This window comes from Balaenoptera physalus (assembly GCF_965194825.1).
Source record: "Balaenoptera physalus genome assembly, chromosome: 5".
Taxonomy (NCBI): Eukaryota; Metazoa; Chordata; class Mammalia; order Artiodactyla; family Balaenopteridae; genus Balaenoptera; species Balaenoptera physalus.
In genome coordinates this window covers 3,317,759-3,333,894 of record NC_138884.1, presented here as the reverse complement: position 1 = coordinate 3,333,894, position 16,136 = coordinate 3,317,759, and the positions used below count along the sequence as shown (strand labels likewise).

At 40.9% G+C, this 16,136-nt stretch overlaps 1 protein-coding gene and 1 long non-coding RNA gene across 14 annotated transcripts in view; both read left to right on the top strand.

Annotated features, from left to right (window-relative positions):
• The window catches only part of LOC309660861, a 239,158-nt gene that overhangs the window by 65,754 nt on the left and 157,268 nt on the right, over nucleotides 1-16,136 (top strand). The window lies entirely within an intron of this gene.
• The window catches only part of SPMIP2 (sperm microtubule inner protein 2), a 170,213-nt gene that overhangs the window by 16,285 nt on the left and 137,792 nt on the right, over nucleotides 1-16,136 (top strand). The gene's annotated exons all lie outside the window — the stretch shown is intronic.

The following is a 16,136-nucleotide window of genomic DNA, read 5'->3' as shown; positions in this document are numbered from 1 at the left end:
TTCTGCATGTAAGTGATATCATATGATATTTGTCTTTCTCTGTCTGGCTTACTTCATTTACTATGATAATCTCTAGGTCCATCCATGTTGCTGCAAATGGCATTATTTCATTCTTTTTTATGGCTGAGTAATATTCCATTGTGTATATATACCACATCTTGTTTATCCATTCCTGGTGTTTAGGATTTCTAAGGGTCTGTGACCGGGGTCTGTGAAAAGACAGCCCAGCATGATCTGGGGGCACCTGACCTAACCAGGAACAATGATGTGTGGTGACCACAATGGGAAGGTGATATCAGCCAAAAAAGTATCTAAGTTCAAATATATGCTTTTAAAAAAACTAAATATAATTTCTTATACGACAGGATGAGTGGTGGGTTGTCTTAAGGTAGATGCAGGGTGAGTTCAACCCTGTTTAACCTCAGGTGTCAAGCATTGTTCTGGTTTCTATGAGGAAGTTTTGTAACACAAAATCCATTTGATAGCTTTGCCCTGCATATATCCAAACTATAAGATTGCTCCACCCCCCTATAGAAATAGTGCACAGGGCTTCCCTGGTGATGCAGTGGTTAAGAATCTGCCTGCCAGTGCAGGGGACATGGGTTCGAGCCCTGGTCCGGGAAGATCCCACATGCCGCGGAGCAACTAAGCCCGTGTGCCACAACTACTGAGCCTGCGCTCTAGAGCCCGCAAGCCACAACTACTGAGCTCACGTGCCGCAACTACTGAGCCTGTGCTCCTAGAGCCCATGCTCCGCGACGGGAGAAGCCACCACACTGAGAAGCCCATGCACCGCAACGAAGAGTAGCCCCCGCTCGCCGCAACTAGAGAAAGCCCTCACACAGCAACGAAGACCCAACACAGCCAAAAATAAATTAATTAATAAAAAATAAATTAAAAAGGGAGATAACCTTCTAAAAAAAAAAAGTGCACAAACTTTTGTAATCGAACCTCTCCTCTAAGCATACCTCTTCATTCCACACCAAAAGATAATTCATCCTCACTTGTTTTCTTAAATTTGTAGATAGCTAGCTAGTTCATAAAACACAGCATATTGACAGGACCTAATCCTTAGTTTTTTGACCAAGCAGCTCTGAGTAACTTCAACGAGTTCCTTAAATCAAAATACCAGATTTCCCTTGCAGTCCAGTGGTTAAGACTCTGCCCTTCCACTGCAGGGGGTGCAAGTTCAATCCCTGGTCAGGAAAGTAAGATCCCACATGGTGTGGCCAAAAAAATAAAAAATTAAAAAGAATCAAAATACCATAGTAACATATACTGCACTTACTTGTATGTAACTGTGTAGTTAAACTGGGGAATGTTGTCCCCTGTGGTTCCAGAAGCACTTTAAAAGTAATGGAAATTACAATGCACTCTGGAGAGATTGATGAGAATATTAATTAAAATCAACTTGTCCTAGTATTCGTTTTTCCAGAATTGAAAAGAATGATGAGTATGGGAAACTGACATGTTTTCAAAATATGACTGCTTCTCAAAGCTATGCTTTTAAACAAAGTCTAATGAATCTTCAGAAAAGATGATTTCTCTGGGAACATCGCATTTTTACCTCAAAAAAATGACACCATCATTTATACTTAGCATACATGAGGGTCTCCGCTGAATTAATGAAATATGAAAGAAAGAAGGCAATTTCTGACAGTATCTGTGAAATCTGTAGCATTTCATCTCCCAAGGCGTGGCCTATTCATAGTTTTACTTTGATGTGCACACACAATATGTATTAACATTGACAGGAGTTAAGCACACAATTTAAAGGAGAAAATTGTACCATTTTGAATCCATCTCCCAGATGATTAAAAAGCATCAAAAGACTACATTTAAATAGAAATATGAATATAACTTAAAATACCAGGAGCCAAGAAATTCAGCTCTGATGATGCTTTCAGGAAGCGGGTGGGGTCACGGAGATGCACAAGTTTCATTTCATAGCTGGTAAGCGCTTCAACTTTGAAACTGCATCAGTTATTTACCTGCCAATTCACAGCCAGAATTGTTCCTGAAACCTAGTTTTCCTTACGAGCAGATTAATTTCATTTATGAAAATGTAGTTGAAATTTTTTTTACTAAAATTGTATGTATTTTATTTGAAGATAATATTTCAGCACTTCACCAAATACCATTCTTTTTTTTTAACCTGTTAATTGTTTTATTTATTAATATACATGAATTATATAAATGTATTATTAAATAAAATAAATTGGAAAGTAATTGCACAGATAATTCAAAGAGGAGAAAGCACATAGAGCTTAAAAATAATTGTAAAAATTTTCAACCAACAGCATATCTAGTTCGTCCTTCCAAATTTGCCCTGTCTTGCTGCAGATACTAGAATCCGAGGATGCTCAAGTTCCTTATATAAAAGGGTGTGGTATTTGCATAAAACCTATGCACACCCTCCCTGATACTTTATATATATATTATTTTTTTCAAATACCGTTCTTAACTTCCCACTCCCGGTCTTGAGACCCTTCATCTTTTCCGAACTCGTATTTGGTCATCCCTCCCCCCATAAGGTCCAAATACAAAACAACACACACACACACACACACACACACACACACACACACACACACACAGAGGAAAGGTGAATTGTCAGATTTACATTCTCCTTCCTTCTACTCGATTTTTTTCTTTAGGGTTTTTTCTCCTCAATTAGAGTAGAAGAACAATTTTTCAAGTGTGCTTGTGTAAGCCAGGTGCATTACTTGTCTGTGTCGTGTCTCAATGGGGACAGGACGGGAGGAGATGGGGAAAATCAAGATTCTAGCATGCTATACACTTAGAATCTCAGGCTCTTCTTGACTCATCATTTCATTTCCAAATTGATTATTAGGAAGTAATCATGATGAATTCGGCGATTGGGATTGACATGTATACACTGATGTGTATAAAATGGATGACTAATAAGGACCTGCTGTATAAAAAAATAAATAAAATAAAATTCAAAAATTCAAAAAAAAAGAAATAATCAAGAGTTATTTGCAGCACTGTTTACAATAGTAATACCAAAGTGATAACAGGGAATTCCCTGGTGGTCCAGTGGTTAGGATTCGGGCTCTCACTGTGGGGGAAGGGGAGGTGGAGTGCCCAGGTTCAATTCCTGGTCTGGGAACTAAGATGCCACAAGTAGTGCAGCACGGCCAAAAAAAAAAAGAGTGATAACAATCTAAGTATTCAGCAATAAAGGGCTTATTAAATAAATTATGCCAAAGCAATACAATAGAATACTATGCAGCTATTAAAATCAAATTTTCAAGGTTGTTTATTAACATGAGTATATGCTCACATTGTATTTAGCGAGAATAAAAAAGTAGGCTCCAAACCTAAATTTACAATGATCTCCCAATTTTTAAAAAGGGATAGATAGATAGAGACATAGAAATAGAAACAGGGGCAATTTTCAGGCACTTCCTTATATAGAACATCAAATTAGAGCAGAGCCTAAAATGAAATTCAGTATTCCCAAATTTGTTCTTTAAATGTACGGTAGAGCCCTGGCTGGTAAAACCAACCAATTTACCAACCAAAGGGCAACCACAAAAATCCCAAGTCTTCTTGACGAAAAATCAATGTTTAATGCATCCATTTGGCTTTTAGATGACAAATTGGTTTATCAATTGGAAATATTGATCTAGTAACAAGGTCCTGTTTGAGTTGTGTTGTGACCGGCTCTGTCCCCGCAGGGAAAGTGAAGGGTTTGTCTTTTTACCGCCAGCCTCTCCCGTGGTGTCCTACCCATGGATCCCTCACACTTTCTTCACCTCATCCCCATCCATCCTCTGCTAAAAATTGCCAGGCTTGGAAAGGTTCTCGAAAATTCATTCAGCCTAAGGTAAAGTGCTGACCAGCTTAAGTACCTTCACTGCAGGTATTGGCATTTAGTAGGGGAAGAGCCCTGAATCCCCCAAAGTTTCTCCACTGGGACACTATTTGCATTTGGGGCGGGGCTATTGGAGGGCCAGTGTGAACGCCCCGCCCCATCACCCTGAAAATCACAAAGTTCATGTAGGTCCAGGATCATCGTGTTCTATTCCGGACACTGGCTGATTGCTCAGGAGTTCATTTGTCTAAAGAATATGTACTGGGGACCCACTCCAGGCCAGACACCGTTCTGGGATTTCAGGGCATCCTCTGGTCCTCACGATTCCTGCACAGGAATCATGAAATAAAACACGTAAGACACTGAAGACTTCATTTAACAGAAGTGATTCATATGCTGTTCATTCTAGTTTTTTTTTTTTCTCTAATTTTTTGAAGCAAAAATTAAAAACAAAGGTTAGATTTAACTTGGAAAGGTCCATCTCACCAGGCTTCTGCTTTCGTTCACATACTTTTGTGCCTTGTCATTTACCTGTGGACTTGAGACTCCAGATCACATCCCCTCTGTAAAATGAACAAGAAAACGAAAGTGCCACCGGCTTGCCACCACAATAGACCATTTGCATATCTCGGTTTCAGTCGTGCATTTGAGAGGATGGTGCTTTGTTCCATTAAATTGGAGCCTCTGGGTTTTTTTTTTTTTTCTTTCTCCCAGATGTTAATAACCACCACTCTGTTACTTAAGAGGTTTTGTCTAGGTAATTAAAGATCTCTTCACATCATGGTTGAATATAAAGTCCTAAATGAGTCATGCAGTGAACTTGGGTCTTTTGAGTTTAATGAGGTCAGTTTTAATGAAGGAAATTATTTTTTTGATAAATTTTAAAACTGTAAAATAAAAGTTCAATTATGCATTCCTAATATAGCCACTTAAAATAGAATATAAGCTTATTAAGTAATGAGAATAATTTATAAAAACTATTACAGACCTCAAAGTTCGGGTTAAAAAACAAAGAAGAATCCCCCTAGAAACACTCTCCTAAGAGAAAAACTCATTAAAGGAAAACTGTTTATTTATTATCGTTTATATGTTATCTTCTAAAAAAAAAGAACATCTGGATTTCACCCCAATTTTTTTGTTTTAAATAGTGAAGTGTATTCAATTTGTGGATGAAAATAATGTTTATTTTATTTTTATTTTTAAAATTTATTTATTTATGTATTTAATTTATTTATTTGGCTGTGTTGGGTCTTCGTTGCTGCGCGTGGGCTTTCTCTAGTTGCGGCGAGCGGGGGCTACTCTTCGTTGCGGCGCACGCGCTTCTCATTGCTGTGGCTTCTCTTGTTGTGGAGCACGGGCTCTAGGCACGCGGGCTTCAGTAGTTGTAGCTCGCGGGCTCTGGAGCACAGGCTCAGTAGTTGTGGTGCTGAGCTTAGTTGCTCCGTGACATGTGGGATCTTCCCGGACCAGGGCTCAAACCCGTGTCCCCTGAATTGGCAAGCGGATTCTTAACCACTGTGTCACCAGGGAAGGTCAATACTGTTTTTTTTTTTTTTTTTTTTTTTTTAAATTAATTAATCAATTAATTTATTTTTGGCTGTGTTAGGTCTTCGTTTCTGTGTGCAGGCTTTCTCCAGTTGCGGCGAGCAGGGGCCACTCTTCATCGCGGTGCGCTGGCCTCTCACTGTCGCGGCCTCTTTTGTTGCAGAGCATAGGCTCCAGACGCGCAGGCTCAGTAATTGTGGCTCACGGACCCAGTTGCTCCGCGGCATGTGGGATCTTCCCAGACCAGGGCTCGAACCCGTGTCCCCTGCATTGGCAGGCAGATTCTTAACCACTGCGCCACCAGGGAAGCCCAATACTGTTTATTTTAAAGGGAACTTTTTTCTTAATATAATGGTTGTTCCATTAATATTCTAGCAATGACACATTACATGCGTATTTCAACTAATAGAAATAAGAACAATTACAAAAATAATCCAAAATAACTGTGAAATCAATTACAGCTTGCTGTAAGCTGTATAATAATAACATAAGCATATTCATCCAGAATTAAAACAGTAGGTCAGAAGAGCAATCTATTGGGAGTCAATATCCTATAACCATCAGGACAAAGTTAGGAAGCAGACAGACCGGAATTTGAAAATGGGCTTAAACACTTATTAGAAGTGTGACCTTGTTTTAATAATCCTCTCTGAGCTGCAGGTTGTTCACCTGTAAAATGGGGGCAATAGTACCTAAGTCATAGTTCTAGACTTAATATGTGTGAAGCACATAGTACATAGTGTCCCACAGATGTTAACATCACCATCATCGTCATGTGCTGCCATTAAAGAAACTAGAAGCCAACTGTTGGCTTAAAGGCCTAGTTAGTGACAGAAATTCCTTGACTACAGGAAAAAAAAATTAGTCCCACTCACCAGAGATTTTTTCCTGCTATCAACAGTTAAGCAGATCTTTGACATTATCCAGTGCTCATGAATGTTCATAACTGCAAACCCAAAGCACTCACTACAAAATACCAAAGAGCTTTCAGAACTTTAAAAAAAAAATGAGTTAAATTATATTCTGCTGATAGTCATGATGTCACTATTTTAATTGGATCTACTCATTCAAATGTTCGTGTTTTACATATAGTGGAAGTTGCAGAATATTGGTCTGTGATTCATCCAGTCTGCAAATATAATTGCTTTGACCTACTCATGGTAAGCATGTGCACAGGGGAGTGACTGAGATTAGAGCATGGGATTCACATCCAAGTTATCCTGCCTCCAAAAGCTTTCATTGTGCCGCACTGTCCCTTTGAATTTCTTCTAGGCAATATACGTAGTATGTAATGTAGAATAATATTTACTGGATATTCAATCGCATGGTTGTTTCTATTATATTAACTGTGTGTGTATGTAATCAACAAGGACCTGCTGTAGAGCACAGGGAACTCTACTCAATATTCTGTAATAACCTATGTGGGAAAAGAATCCAAAAAAGAGTGGATACATATATATGTATAAGTGAATCACCATGCTGTACACCTGAAACTAACACAATATTGTAAATCAACTCTACTCCCATATAAAATAAAATTTTTTTAAAAAGTTTGTGTGTGTGTGTGTGTGTGTGTGTGTGTGTGTGTGTGTGTGTGTGTATGTATGTAAGGCTGTTGAAAACTTTGTCGGTCCCTCCAGATCATCACCTTTTCCACTCTGGTCTCTGCACGGTAGGCTGACCTGTAAGGAAAACGTCAGTGGACCGGTTGGCCACTGGCTTCTCAATAGGTTCAGCCAGTAGGGTGTACCAGCAAGAGGTGGGAGGGAGGGGACAGCAGGAGTGTGAAGTATCTGTCCCCCGTATCCCTCGCCGGCGTGATCACTTTGCGAGGCAGCGGGGCCACACGCCTCGACCAGGCTGAGGACTGGTGAGGCCTTTGCTCTTACCACCCCTAGGAACTGCACTGCTGTGTTTCCCTGCATCCGCCTCACACCTCTGTAAATAGTGCCTTATTAAGGTCTCTTCAAATTACCCGCTATGAGTGTCTCGTGTTACTCGCCTGACTCTCCGCTTGATGCAGATCCTTAATAGAAATGACGGAATGGACTGTGCAGTTAATCTTGTCACCTGCCTCCCAGCTTGAAGATCCTCCTTCTTCAGGTCAACGTCCTCTTTCTGTTGGCATATATGCCTTTTCCACACTATCTCACTGCACCCACCACCCCAGGACCACGGTGCCAGCTGTATGACTACCCTGCCCCTAAGCCAGACCATAGGGATTCTTCAACCAGAACTTCCCACATTAAGGGTCATGGTTTCCCTCTTCTTGAACCAAGAACTGATGACTGTAACCTCGGGGCTCTCTGTGGCCATCTTCGCTAGCCTCAGGTAGAGCCTGCTGTAGGATGGGGCTCGGCAAAGACAACTAGGGATCAGAGACAGATGACTCTCCACAGAGGCTCCTGGGGTCACTGTGTCCGCTTCCAAACCCTGAGCCCCTGGTCCCTGCAGCGCTCTCTACAATTGCCTTCATCGTTATGTGAACTAACATATTGTATTTTCATTTTGCTTGAACTAGTTGGAGTTCCTATTACATGCAATTTTTTTTATAAAGTACTGATTAAAACAATGGCAAAGCTTGGCAAACTGATATGTTTCTAACATTTGAATCCAGTTGTTTTGAAGAATTCAGTGATGCTGGCAAGAAATGCACTAGAAAAGTCCCGATCCATCCATATATGTGTCAAAATCGATGGAACTTTTCATCATCAGAAAAGCCTCTATTGAAATTCAATATGCCCTAGGACGTGTTTTGGACAAGTTCTTAGTCCAGATTATTTCCCGGAGGGGAAAATGATTGGATTGGGAGACAGGGTATGGCAATGGGGTGTGCAAAGAGGGGAGAGCTTTCCTTTCTTCTCATTTTTAAATTAGCAAGTGTGGTTAGGTATCAATGACTAATAGTGATGTTTTGGTTTTAATGCTCACTGTGGAACTTCACGTATTTAATTTTTTGGTTGAGAGAGCCTGAACGAATGTTAAGTAGAATAATAGAAGAAAATTTATTTTTCCTAAACATAGTACCGTCCCTCTGCAGGTGTGACATTGTGTGGCTTCCAGAAAAGTACAGAGGCAGCACAAGAGACAAAAGGGGCATTCGCTCCATCATAAGTGCGTCCCACCCGCCGCCCCCTTTGCTCTGTGTTAATAGTATTTCCCTGGCAGCACCCTTGTGAGGCTAACTAACAAAGCCCTTGAAAAGATAGGAAATGGTGTGTAGCTATTAATAACAGTTTATCTTCCTCCATTTAGAAGTAGTAAGCCAACACAACTCACCACTTTTCATTGCAATTATCAAAGGACCACTTTTCACTAAAATTCTAAGTGTAGTTTTAGAGCATTTATATCATTATTGATGAAGTGGTTCTCTGGAGAACTTGGGACACGGAGTTTATAAGATTAACAATGAGCATCATTAAAACACCATAACAGAAAAGACAAGATCAAGAAATAACTACAAAGGAGGGTTGGGGAACATTGGGAAAATATTCCCCAAGGCGAGGATGGGCAAGGGAGACATCCAAATCCAAGTTGTCCTCAATCTACCATCTGCTGTTTTTACTCTTGAAATGGATACTTGTGAATTCACTTGGAATTTACAAGAAAATATTCCTAGGGAACCACCGTTAAAAATGGTGGTTAGGTCTCTAGCAGGCCTTGTGAAACCACTAACCCCATGTAGCTGCACCAAAGAACACTACTTCCCTGCTGTTGCTGAGGGCTAAATAGTGACATTCCAACCTGCTACCAGGATGCTGGAATATCTCCCAAGCTGCCAACCCCATAACCCCCCCAAAGTAGTTTCCTCCAGTCTCCTCTCCTACTGGGCCAACAAAGAAGAAGAAGTCTTGGAAATTGCCTGTTGGTCCAGTGGTTAGGACTTGATGCTTTCACTACAGGGGCCCGGGTTTGATCCCTGGTCGGGGAACTAAGCTCCTGCATGCCACGTGGTGTGACCACATTTTTTAAAAAAAAGAATTCTTTCCCTCATGATGACAAAAGAAGAAAGAATTCTCAGGCAGCCAATGTTAACAGGAAGGGGTAGTGACTGACATTTTAGGGATGTTCAAAGTTTGTTTTCAGGGCTTGGGAAAGGCCCACACCAGGGACTTGCTTCATTTTCTTTTACAATAAGCGTGTCATTGCTGCCCTATGTTTGGTTGAGTTTATGGAAATAGCTGCGTTGCTTGTTGATCGTGAGGGGTGGGCACATAATAGCATCTATAAATCCCAGGCTACCCGTCCGCCCCGCCCTCTGTCCTCCGCAGAGCCTCAAGGGGAAGGTCACCCTGGACCACTTGAACTGAGGTGCCAGGAACCACAGAAAGGTCCTACCAGCCACCTCACAAGATTCTCTGATGACACAGCCTAGCACAATAACCTCCTTTACAGTATTCCAACAACAACCGAAGTCAGAAATAGCTCGGACATACGCTAAACAAAAAAAAAAGGAAGCCTCAAAAGCTTTTCTCTTTTTCCCCTCAAAACATTAGCATGCAAATGAGTTAGCTAGTAGTCACTAATAGCTTTTTCCCTGCAAAATTATTGGCTAATTATACCCATTATTACATTCTCAGCCTACCAGGCCATGCTTTGTTCATCCAGAGACAAAAATGGTCCCTGGAACCGACCCACAGGGCAACAGATGAGGTCTGCTCTGGTGGTTCTTTCCGGCCAGGCGTACTCATGACCAGCGCTGACCACGGAGGCGTGGCCTCGGTCCACGGAGAATGGCTGTGGTTCATCATTCACGGTGGTTCGGACATGGGTCCTCACTTGGCGACCCTCCCTTGCGGAACGCCCATAAACAGGAGCGTGGCCACGTAAACGTGGGCTCTCTGACACACAGAGGGATCGCCCTTCTCTCTCAGGATACGGGAAACCCTGATGACATGGGTGTGGACACGTTTAAATGATGGCGCGCCCTTCCCTGTGCACTGTACGGCATTACATACAGCCATACTGAGGACCATCTCACCGGACTTACGTGTGAAGAAGCTAAGAAATGTCTACAGAGTTAGCAAAATGCTCACACATCTGTCGTTTGGTTGATAATAATCATGTCCAGGCGTTAAAACGTAATCCCCATTCAGAAAAGTTTATTCCATATAGATCAAAGCTTAGTGAACTATTAAAGCTTTTTTAAACATAAGTTTAGGGTGGAATTGTCAAGACTGTACCAGACAATATGATGGGGCTATTAGAGTGAATCTCAAAAAAATAACTTAAGACATATTTACATTTTATCATTTGCCAGTGTCTATATTATTGTAGAATCAGTTAAATACTTGATGACTATCGATGTTCATTATGCCCAAAGTTTTCCTGACTCCTCTATATTCACTGTATTATAAGTGTAGTCACCATTACATTGTGGTTTTAAACCGTTCGATAGCGCAACACACTGTAGATTTTTATCTCTGATTTTCTTCCTCTCTCACAGTTTTGGTACAAATGTTCTGTTTATGGTTGGGCATGGTAATTCAGGTTTGAGGCAGGTTGTAACAAGAACCATCTGTCCTTCTCCCCCATCTGAGTCCTTCTGTCATGATTAATTGTTGTTACCGAAAAAAAGTACCACCTCTTTGCTGGAGTTTTGCAAGAGGCTGCAGCCACTGCCTCTCTTTAGAGTAATGGAGCTTAAAATATGACATGCTTTGTTCCCTGTGGCCTTAAACACCCAGTCTCTGCTATCGTGGTTCCCAAGGCTTCCAGTAGATTGAGAGAGACGAGAGACGGGTGGAAACCACTCTTGGTAACATCAGAAAATAACAAGATGGAGACAAAATTGAAATCGTTACTCAAGAATGTTCCACTTTGTATTAAGCATTTTGGGTGTCTGCCTCATAGGGAATAAAAAACAACTGAAGAAAGTAATATACATATCATGTTCACATTGACACAAACGAGCTCCTAAAGAGGATGAAAAATGCTGATATGAAATGCAGCATGGTATATCAAGGTTTGGTAGAAGTTAAGTTAAAAACACAAATCCACGTTTCCTAAAGACCTCTGTTGTTGCTTAATTTCAAAAGCATCTGAAGAGAAAGAGAAAAGGGCCAGAGCCAGGATTTAATTTTTAGTGGAAGGAAGTGCACTCCGGGAGGGACCAATGTGGGAGGGAACCAAGGAAAAGAAAGGTCTGCTCAGAGGTGGTGCATCAGTAGCCCTGCACAGGTGGCTCCCACTGCAGTTCGAGCGGAAGAGTACTGAGTTGTGGTACAAATTCTCAGAAACGCTGCCCGTTTCCTAATTCACCCAGCATTTATCCAACCAGGACTGGATATAGAGAAGGGGGAAGAAGATGCAAAAGGGATGGAGGATGTTGTTGCTTTTGTGTTTAGTCGTCAAGGAACTTTAAACAAGTTGGGAAACAGACGTGAAACCCAGGACAGCCGTCTCAGCCCCTAGTGATGTGCTTTGCTGGACCGCAAGGCTCCCTTTCTCTTTCCCAGAAATCCCCTTCCCTTAGTCTGCCCATTTTTCTGAAGTCCTCCGTTAGAGCCATCGTTCCTACTCAGGCTTTCTATGTAGGAAAAGATGTGGAACACACACACACGCGCACACACTGAATCCCTATAAAGCCCCTCTTACAATATAAATATGTTACTTACAGGGGCTCATACAGTTCCAAACATCTCAGTCTTGGTATAATGCCAAACAAGGTTCTCAGGAAATGAGACACAAGACGTGAAACAAAAATATAGGTAAAGAAGGAAAACCAGAATGGTCCAGAATAAGATGTGGGAAGTCGCCAGGGGGAGTTATGAGATTGATAAAGTGAGTTCAAACTACAGGTCCAGTATACAGGGGCGTTTCAGTGCCAATGTGATAAAGCTGGACTTTGGCTTATGAAGGGTGAAAAGGCAAAGGAGGCGATTACCAAGAAGAGAGTGTTCATAACCTGGCAGTCACCTTCAGACTGTATCAGAAGAGGCGGAGACTGGATCAAAAGAGGTGGAGACTGGGTCAGAAGGGGTGGAGACTGGGTCAGAAGAGGTGGAAACTGGGATTAGAGAGGTCAATGAGGGGGCTGTTGACTCCTTCAGGAACAGAGAGACAAAAATACCTGAATTAAGTGATGTTATCATAAGAATAAATTAATAATTTTGAATAAATGTAATATGCTGCAGGGACAGATTGGATATGAGAATTGAGGTTTCCTCTTGGGCAATGATTCCCAAGTTTGAATGTTAGGTATCTGTAAACTGGTGATGGTGTTGAAAGATACAGGACACTGGAAGAGACACCTAATTTGGTCAGTGGTGGCAGCATGGAGAGATGTTACCTTCCTTTCTAATTACTTTTTTTTCCCACTTTTGTTGAGATGTAATTGATATACAGCACTGTATAAGTTTAAGGTATACAGCATAACGACTTGATTTACATAGATTGTAAAGTGATTCCCACGATAACTTTACTTAACATCCATCATCTCATATAGATACAAAAGAAAAAAGAAAAAAAAAAGTTCTTTCCCTGTGATGGGAACTCTTCGCATCTACTCCTAAAAACTTTCATATGTAACACACAGCAGTGTTAATTACAGCAATCATGCTGTACGTTACATCCCCAGGACTTATGTATCTCATAACGGGAAGTTTGTCCCTTTTGACACCTTCATCTAATTCCCCCTCCCTCTCCCCTCCACCTCTGGTAACCACACTTCTCATCTCTTTTTCTGTGAGTCAGTTGTTTTCTTGTTGCGTTTTTTAGATTCCACATATCAGTGAGATCATGCAGTATTTGTCTTTTTCTGGCGAATGTTACTTTAAACACTTTTAGTCACATAAGCAGCTGGACATTTCCTGTTGCCTTAGGACCCAGGACTGAGTTTTCAGTGAGATATGGAGCAAAAGAAACATGAATCTGCAAGTCACAGAGATTTGAAGGCTTGAGAGTAAATGACCAGGAAGAGCAGAGAGCCGAGGACAAGTTTCCTTGGAGTGTTCATGGGAAAGGACTGAGTTATCATAACTGAGAGGAAATGGATAATCAGGGAGATGGAAGGAAAGTGGGAGCAAGAGCTCTAAGTAGGGTAAGACGATCAGTGGTATGAAAGGCTCATCTGAAACAGTAATTTTTTTCTCACCCTAAAATGGTTGTCTCCGGAATATAGAATTCTGACAGATGGTCTCTTAGTACTTTGAAGTTATTCCACTGTCTTTGTCTTCCATTGTTACTGTTAAGAAGTCCTGTGTCATTCTATCCATTATTTCTTTGTGGGTAATTTGTCTTTTTCAGTGACTTCTTTTAAACTATTCTCTTTGTTTTTATTCTGAAACTTCACTAAAATATATTTTTACTTATACTGCTTAGGACTCACTGTGAATTGTGAATCTGAGGATTATGTCTTTAGCAATTCTAAAAGTTTTTCAGATATTATCTCTTTAAATATTACATGTCTCCCATTCTCTTGATTCTCTCTTTTAAGAGATGCAAATGTTTTCTAAGGGTGGTTGTGAGTTAGGCCTTATTATTTTCCTCTTCATCCCACTTTCTGTCTCTCCATCTCTGCACATTAGAATGGGGGTCATTTCCTCAGACCTAACTTAGAGTTTACCAAGTCTCAGTTCTGCTCTTTTAACTTTCCCATTGGTATTTCATTTCAATTCCTTTTGTTTTTCATATTTATAGAGGCTGTATTTAATTATTTCTATATGTTGGATTTTCATAGACTCTTATTATTTTCTCCTCTTTTAGAGTCTTTCTTTTATGCTCTTAATCACATTATGTCTATTTTTTGTCCTATTTAATAGTTCTGTGTTAGCTGATGGTCTTAGGAAACTGAATCCTTCTACTTGTTGTGTCTGCTGACTCTCAAACTTGGTGAGCTGTTTCCTTGTGTGCACTGTATTCAGGAACCTGTGTTCACCTTCAGCAGGGGAATCCCTCACATCCCGAGCGAACAAGCTGTCCCTTCCGAACAGCTTTATGTTTGTTTCTTCCAGGAGCCTTAGGTGGCCCTGTCCAGTGGAGCCTATCACTGGACAGGACCAATTTTTACATCAATTTTTCAACTTACAGATACTCGACCCAGGCAGATGGTATATTGGCATTCAACAAACTACCATCTCTTTTTGTAAATAAAGTTTTATTGAAATGCACACATGCCCATTTGTTGACATATTGTCAACAGCAGCTTTTCTTCTCCAAGGGCAGAGTTGAAGAGCTGCAGCAGAGACTGTGTGGCCCACAAGTTGATAATTTACTATCTGGCCCTGTACAGAGAATGTTTGTCAACCTCTGGTATAAATTCATATCCTAAACCAGAGTGAGAGCAGGTAGAAGGTTACAGAGTCTCAGGGGAGAGACTAATTTTTTCCACTTAGAGTCCAAGCTGACGAGTTTCTTTGTTCACTCCATGTGCTAGCTGGGAGGTTGCCTTTGTTTTTGTTTTTACAGTCCATACTTTCACTAAGAACATAGCTTTTTAAGGTCCTGAACTCATGCAGATTTATTGATTCTAACTCTCTATCTTGCATGAGTCTAGAGCCTAAGGCCTCATATCCTGAGGACATTTAAATCCAAATTCCTAGATCCGGGACAGCACATTTTTCTGCCACACCAACACCCCTCCACAGCACTGCTCCACTCACAACTCCTATCCTAACTGCTCAGCTTTGACTCCTGCAGATATTACTTATAGCTCAGCTCTGTATTAGGTTTTTTTTTTCAGCAGTTATGGGTGTTTTATAGCAAGATATTTCTCAAGTTATATAACAGGTCATATTTCTGAGAAATAAAAGTTGTGTAAAATGTAACTGGAATCTTGGAGGACTGAAAAATTTAAAACTTTACTAAAAAATGTAGAATATTGAATAAAACTATTTATATGGAATCATAAAGGTGAAAGCCATTTAGGAAAAGTGAGAAAGAAGTGAGCAATGAGGTATGCACTTTGCCTCAATGATTGGAGGCCACATGGCAGAGGGGACCCTGATATCAGACTTGCCCCAATTTGAATCCTACCCACGTAACCCTTAGAAAAATTATTTAACTTCTCATAACCTCACTTTCTTTAACTGTAAAATCAGGATAATAAAGTCTAACATATAGCAAAATATCAATTTATGACCCTTGCAATTTATGTGAGTGCATTACAAAGTCTTTAGAATATTAGTCACTCTTCAGAATACCCCTCTCCGGCTTCAAAGGAAAGGAAGAACCATGTGGCATATATAACAGCAAGTATTTCGAGCTGAATTTAGCCACTGTCATTTCCATGGCAACTACCTTACTCTGAGAAGAGGGGCAAAATACATAAAAATGCTATCGAAGATTTATAGTCACTTATTTGGGGTGAGCTTCATAATTCTCAGGGCTCTGAGGGAAGGCATTATCTCAAACATGTGGTAATAAAAACTTATAGTTATCAATTCTTTCCCTTGGAAAGCTATTTAGTAGTTTCCAATTGTTTAGCAATCTGGCCTCATTTTTTAAAACTTAATTATTTATTTTTGGCTGTGTTGGATCTTCGTTGCTGCGCATGGGCTTTCTCTAGTTGCAGCGAGCGGGGGCTACTCTTTGTTGCAGCATACGGGCTTCTCATTGCGGTGGTTTCTCTTGTTGTGGAGCACGGGCTCTAGGCGCACAGGCTTCAGTAGTTGTGGCTCGTGGGCTCAGTAGTTGTGGTTCGCAAGCCCTAGAGCACAGGCTCAGTAGTTGTGGCACACGGGCTTTGTTGCTCCGCGGCATGTGGGATCTTCCCGGACCAGGGCTCGAACCCGTGTCCCCTGCATTGGCA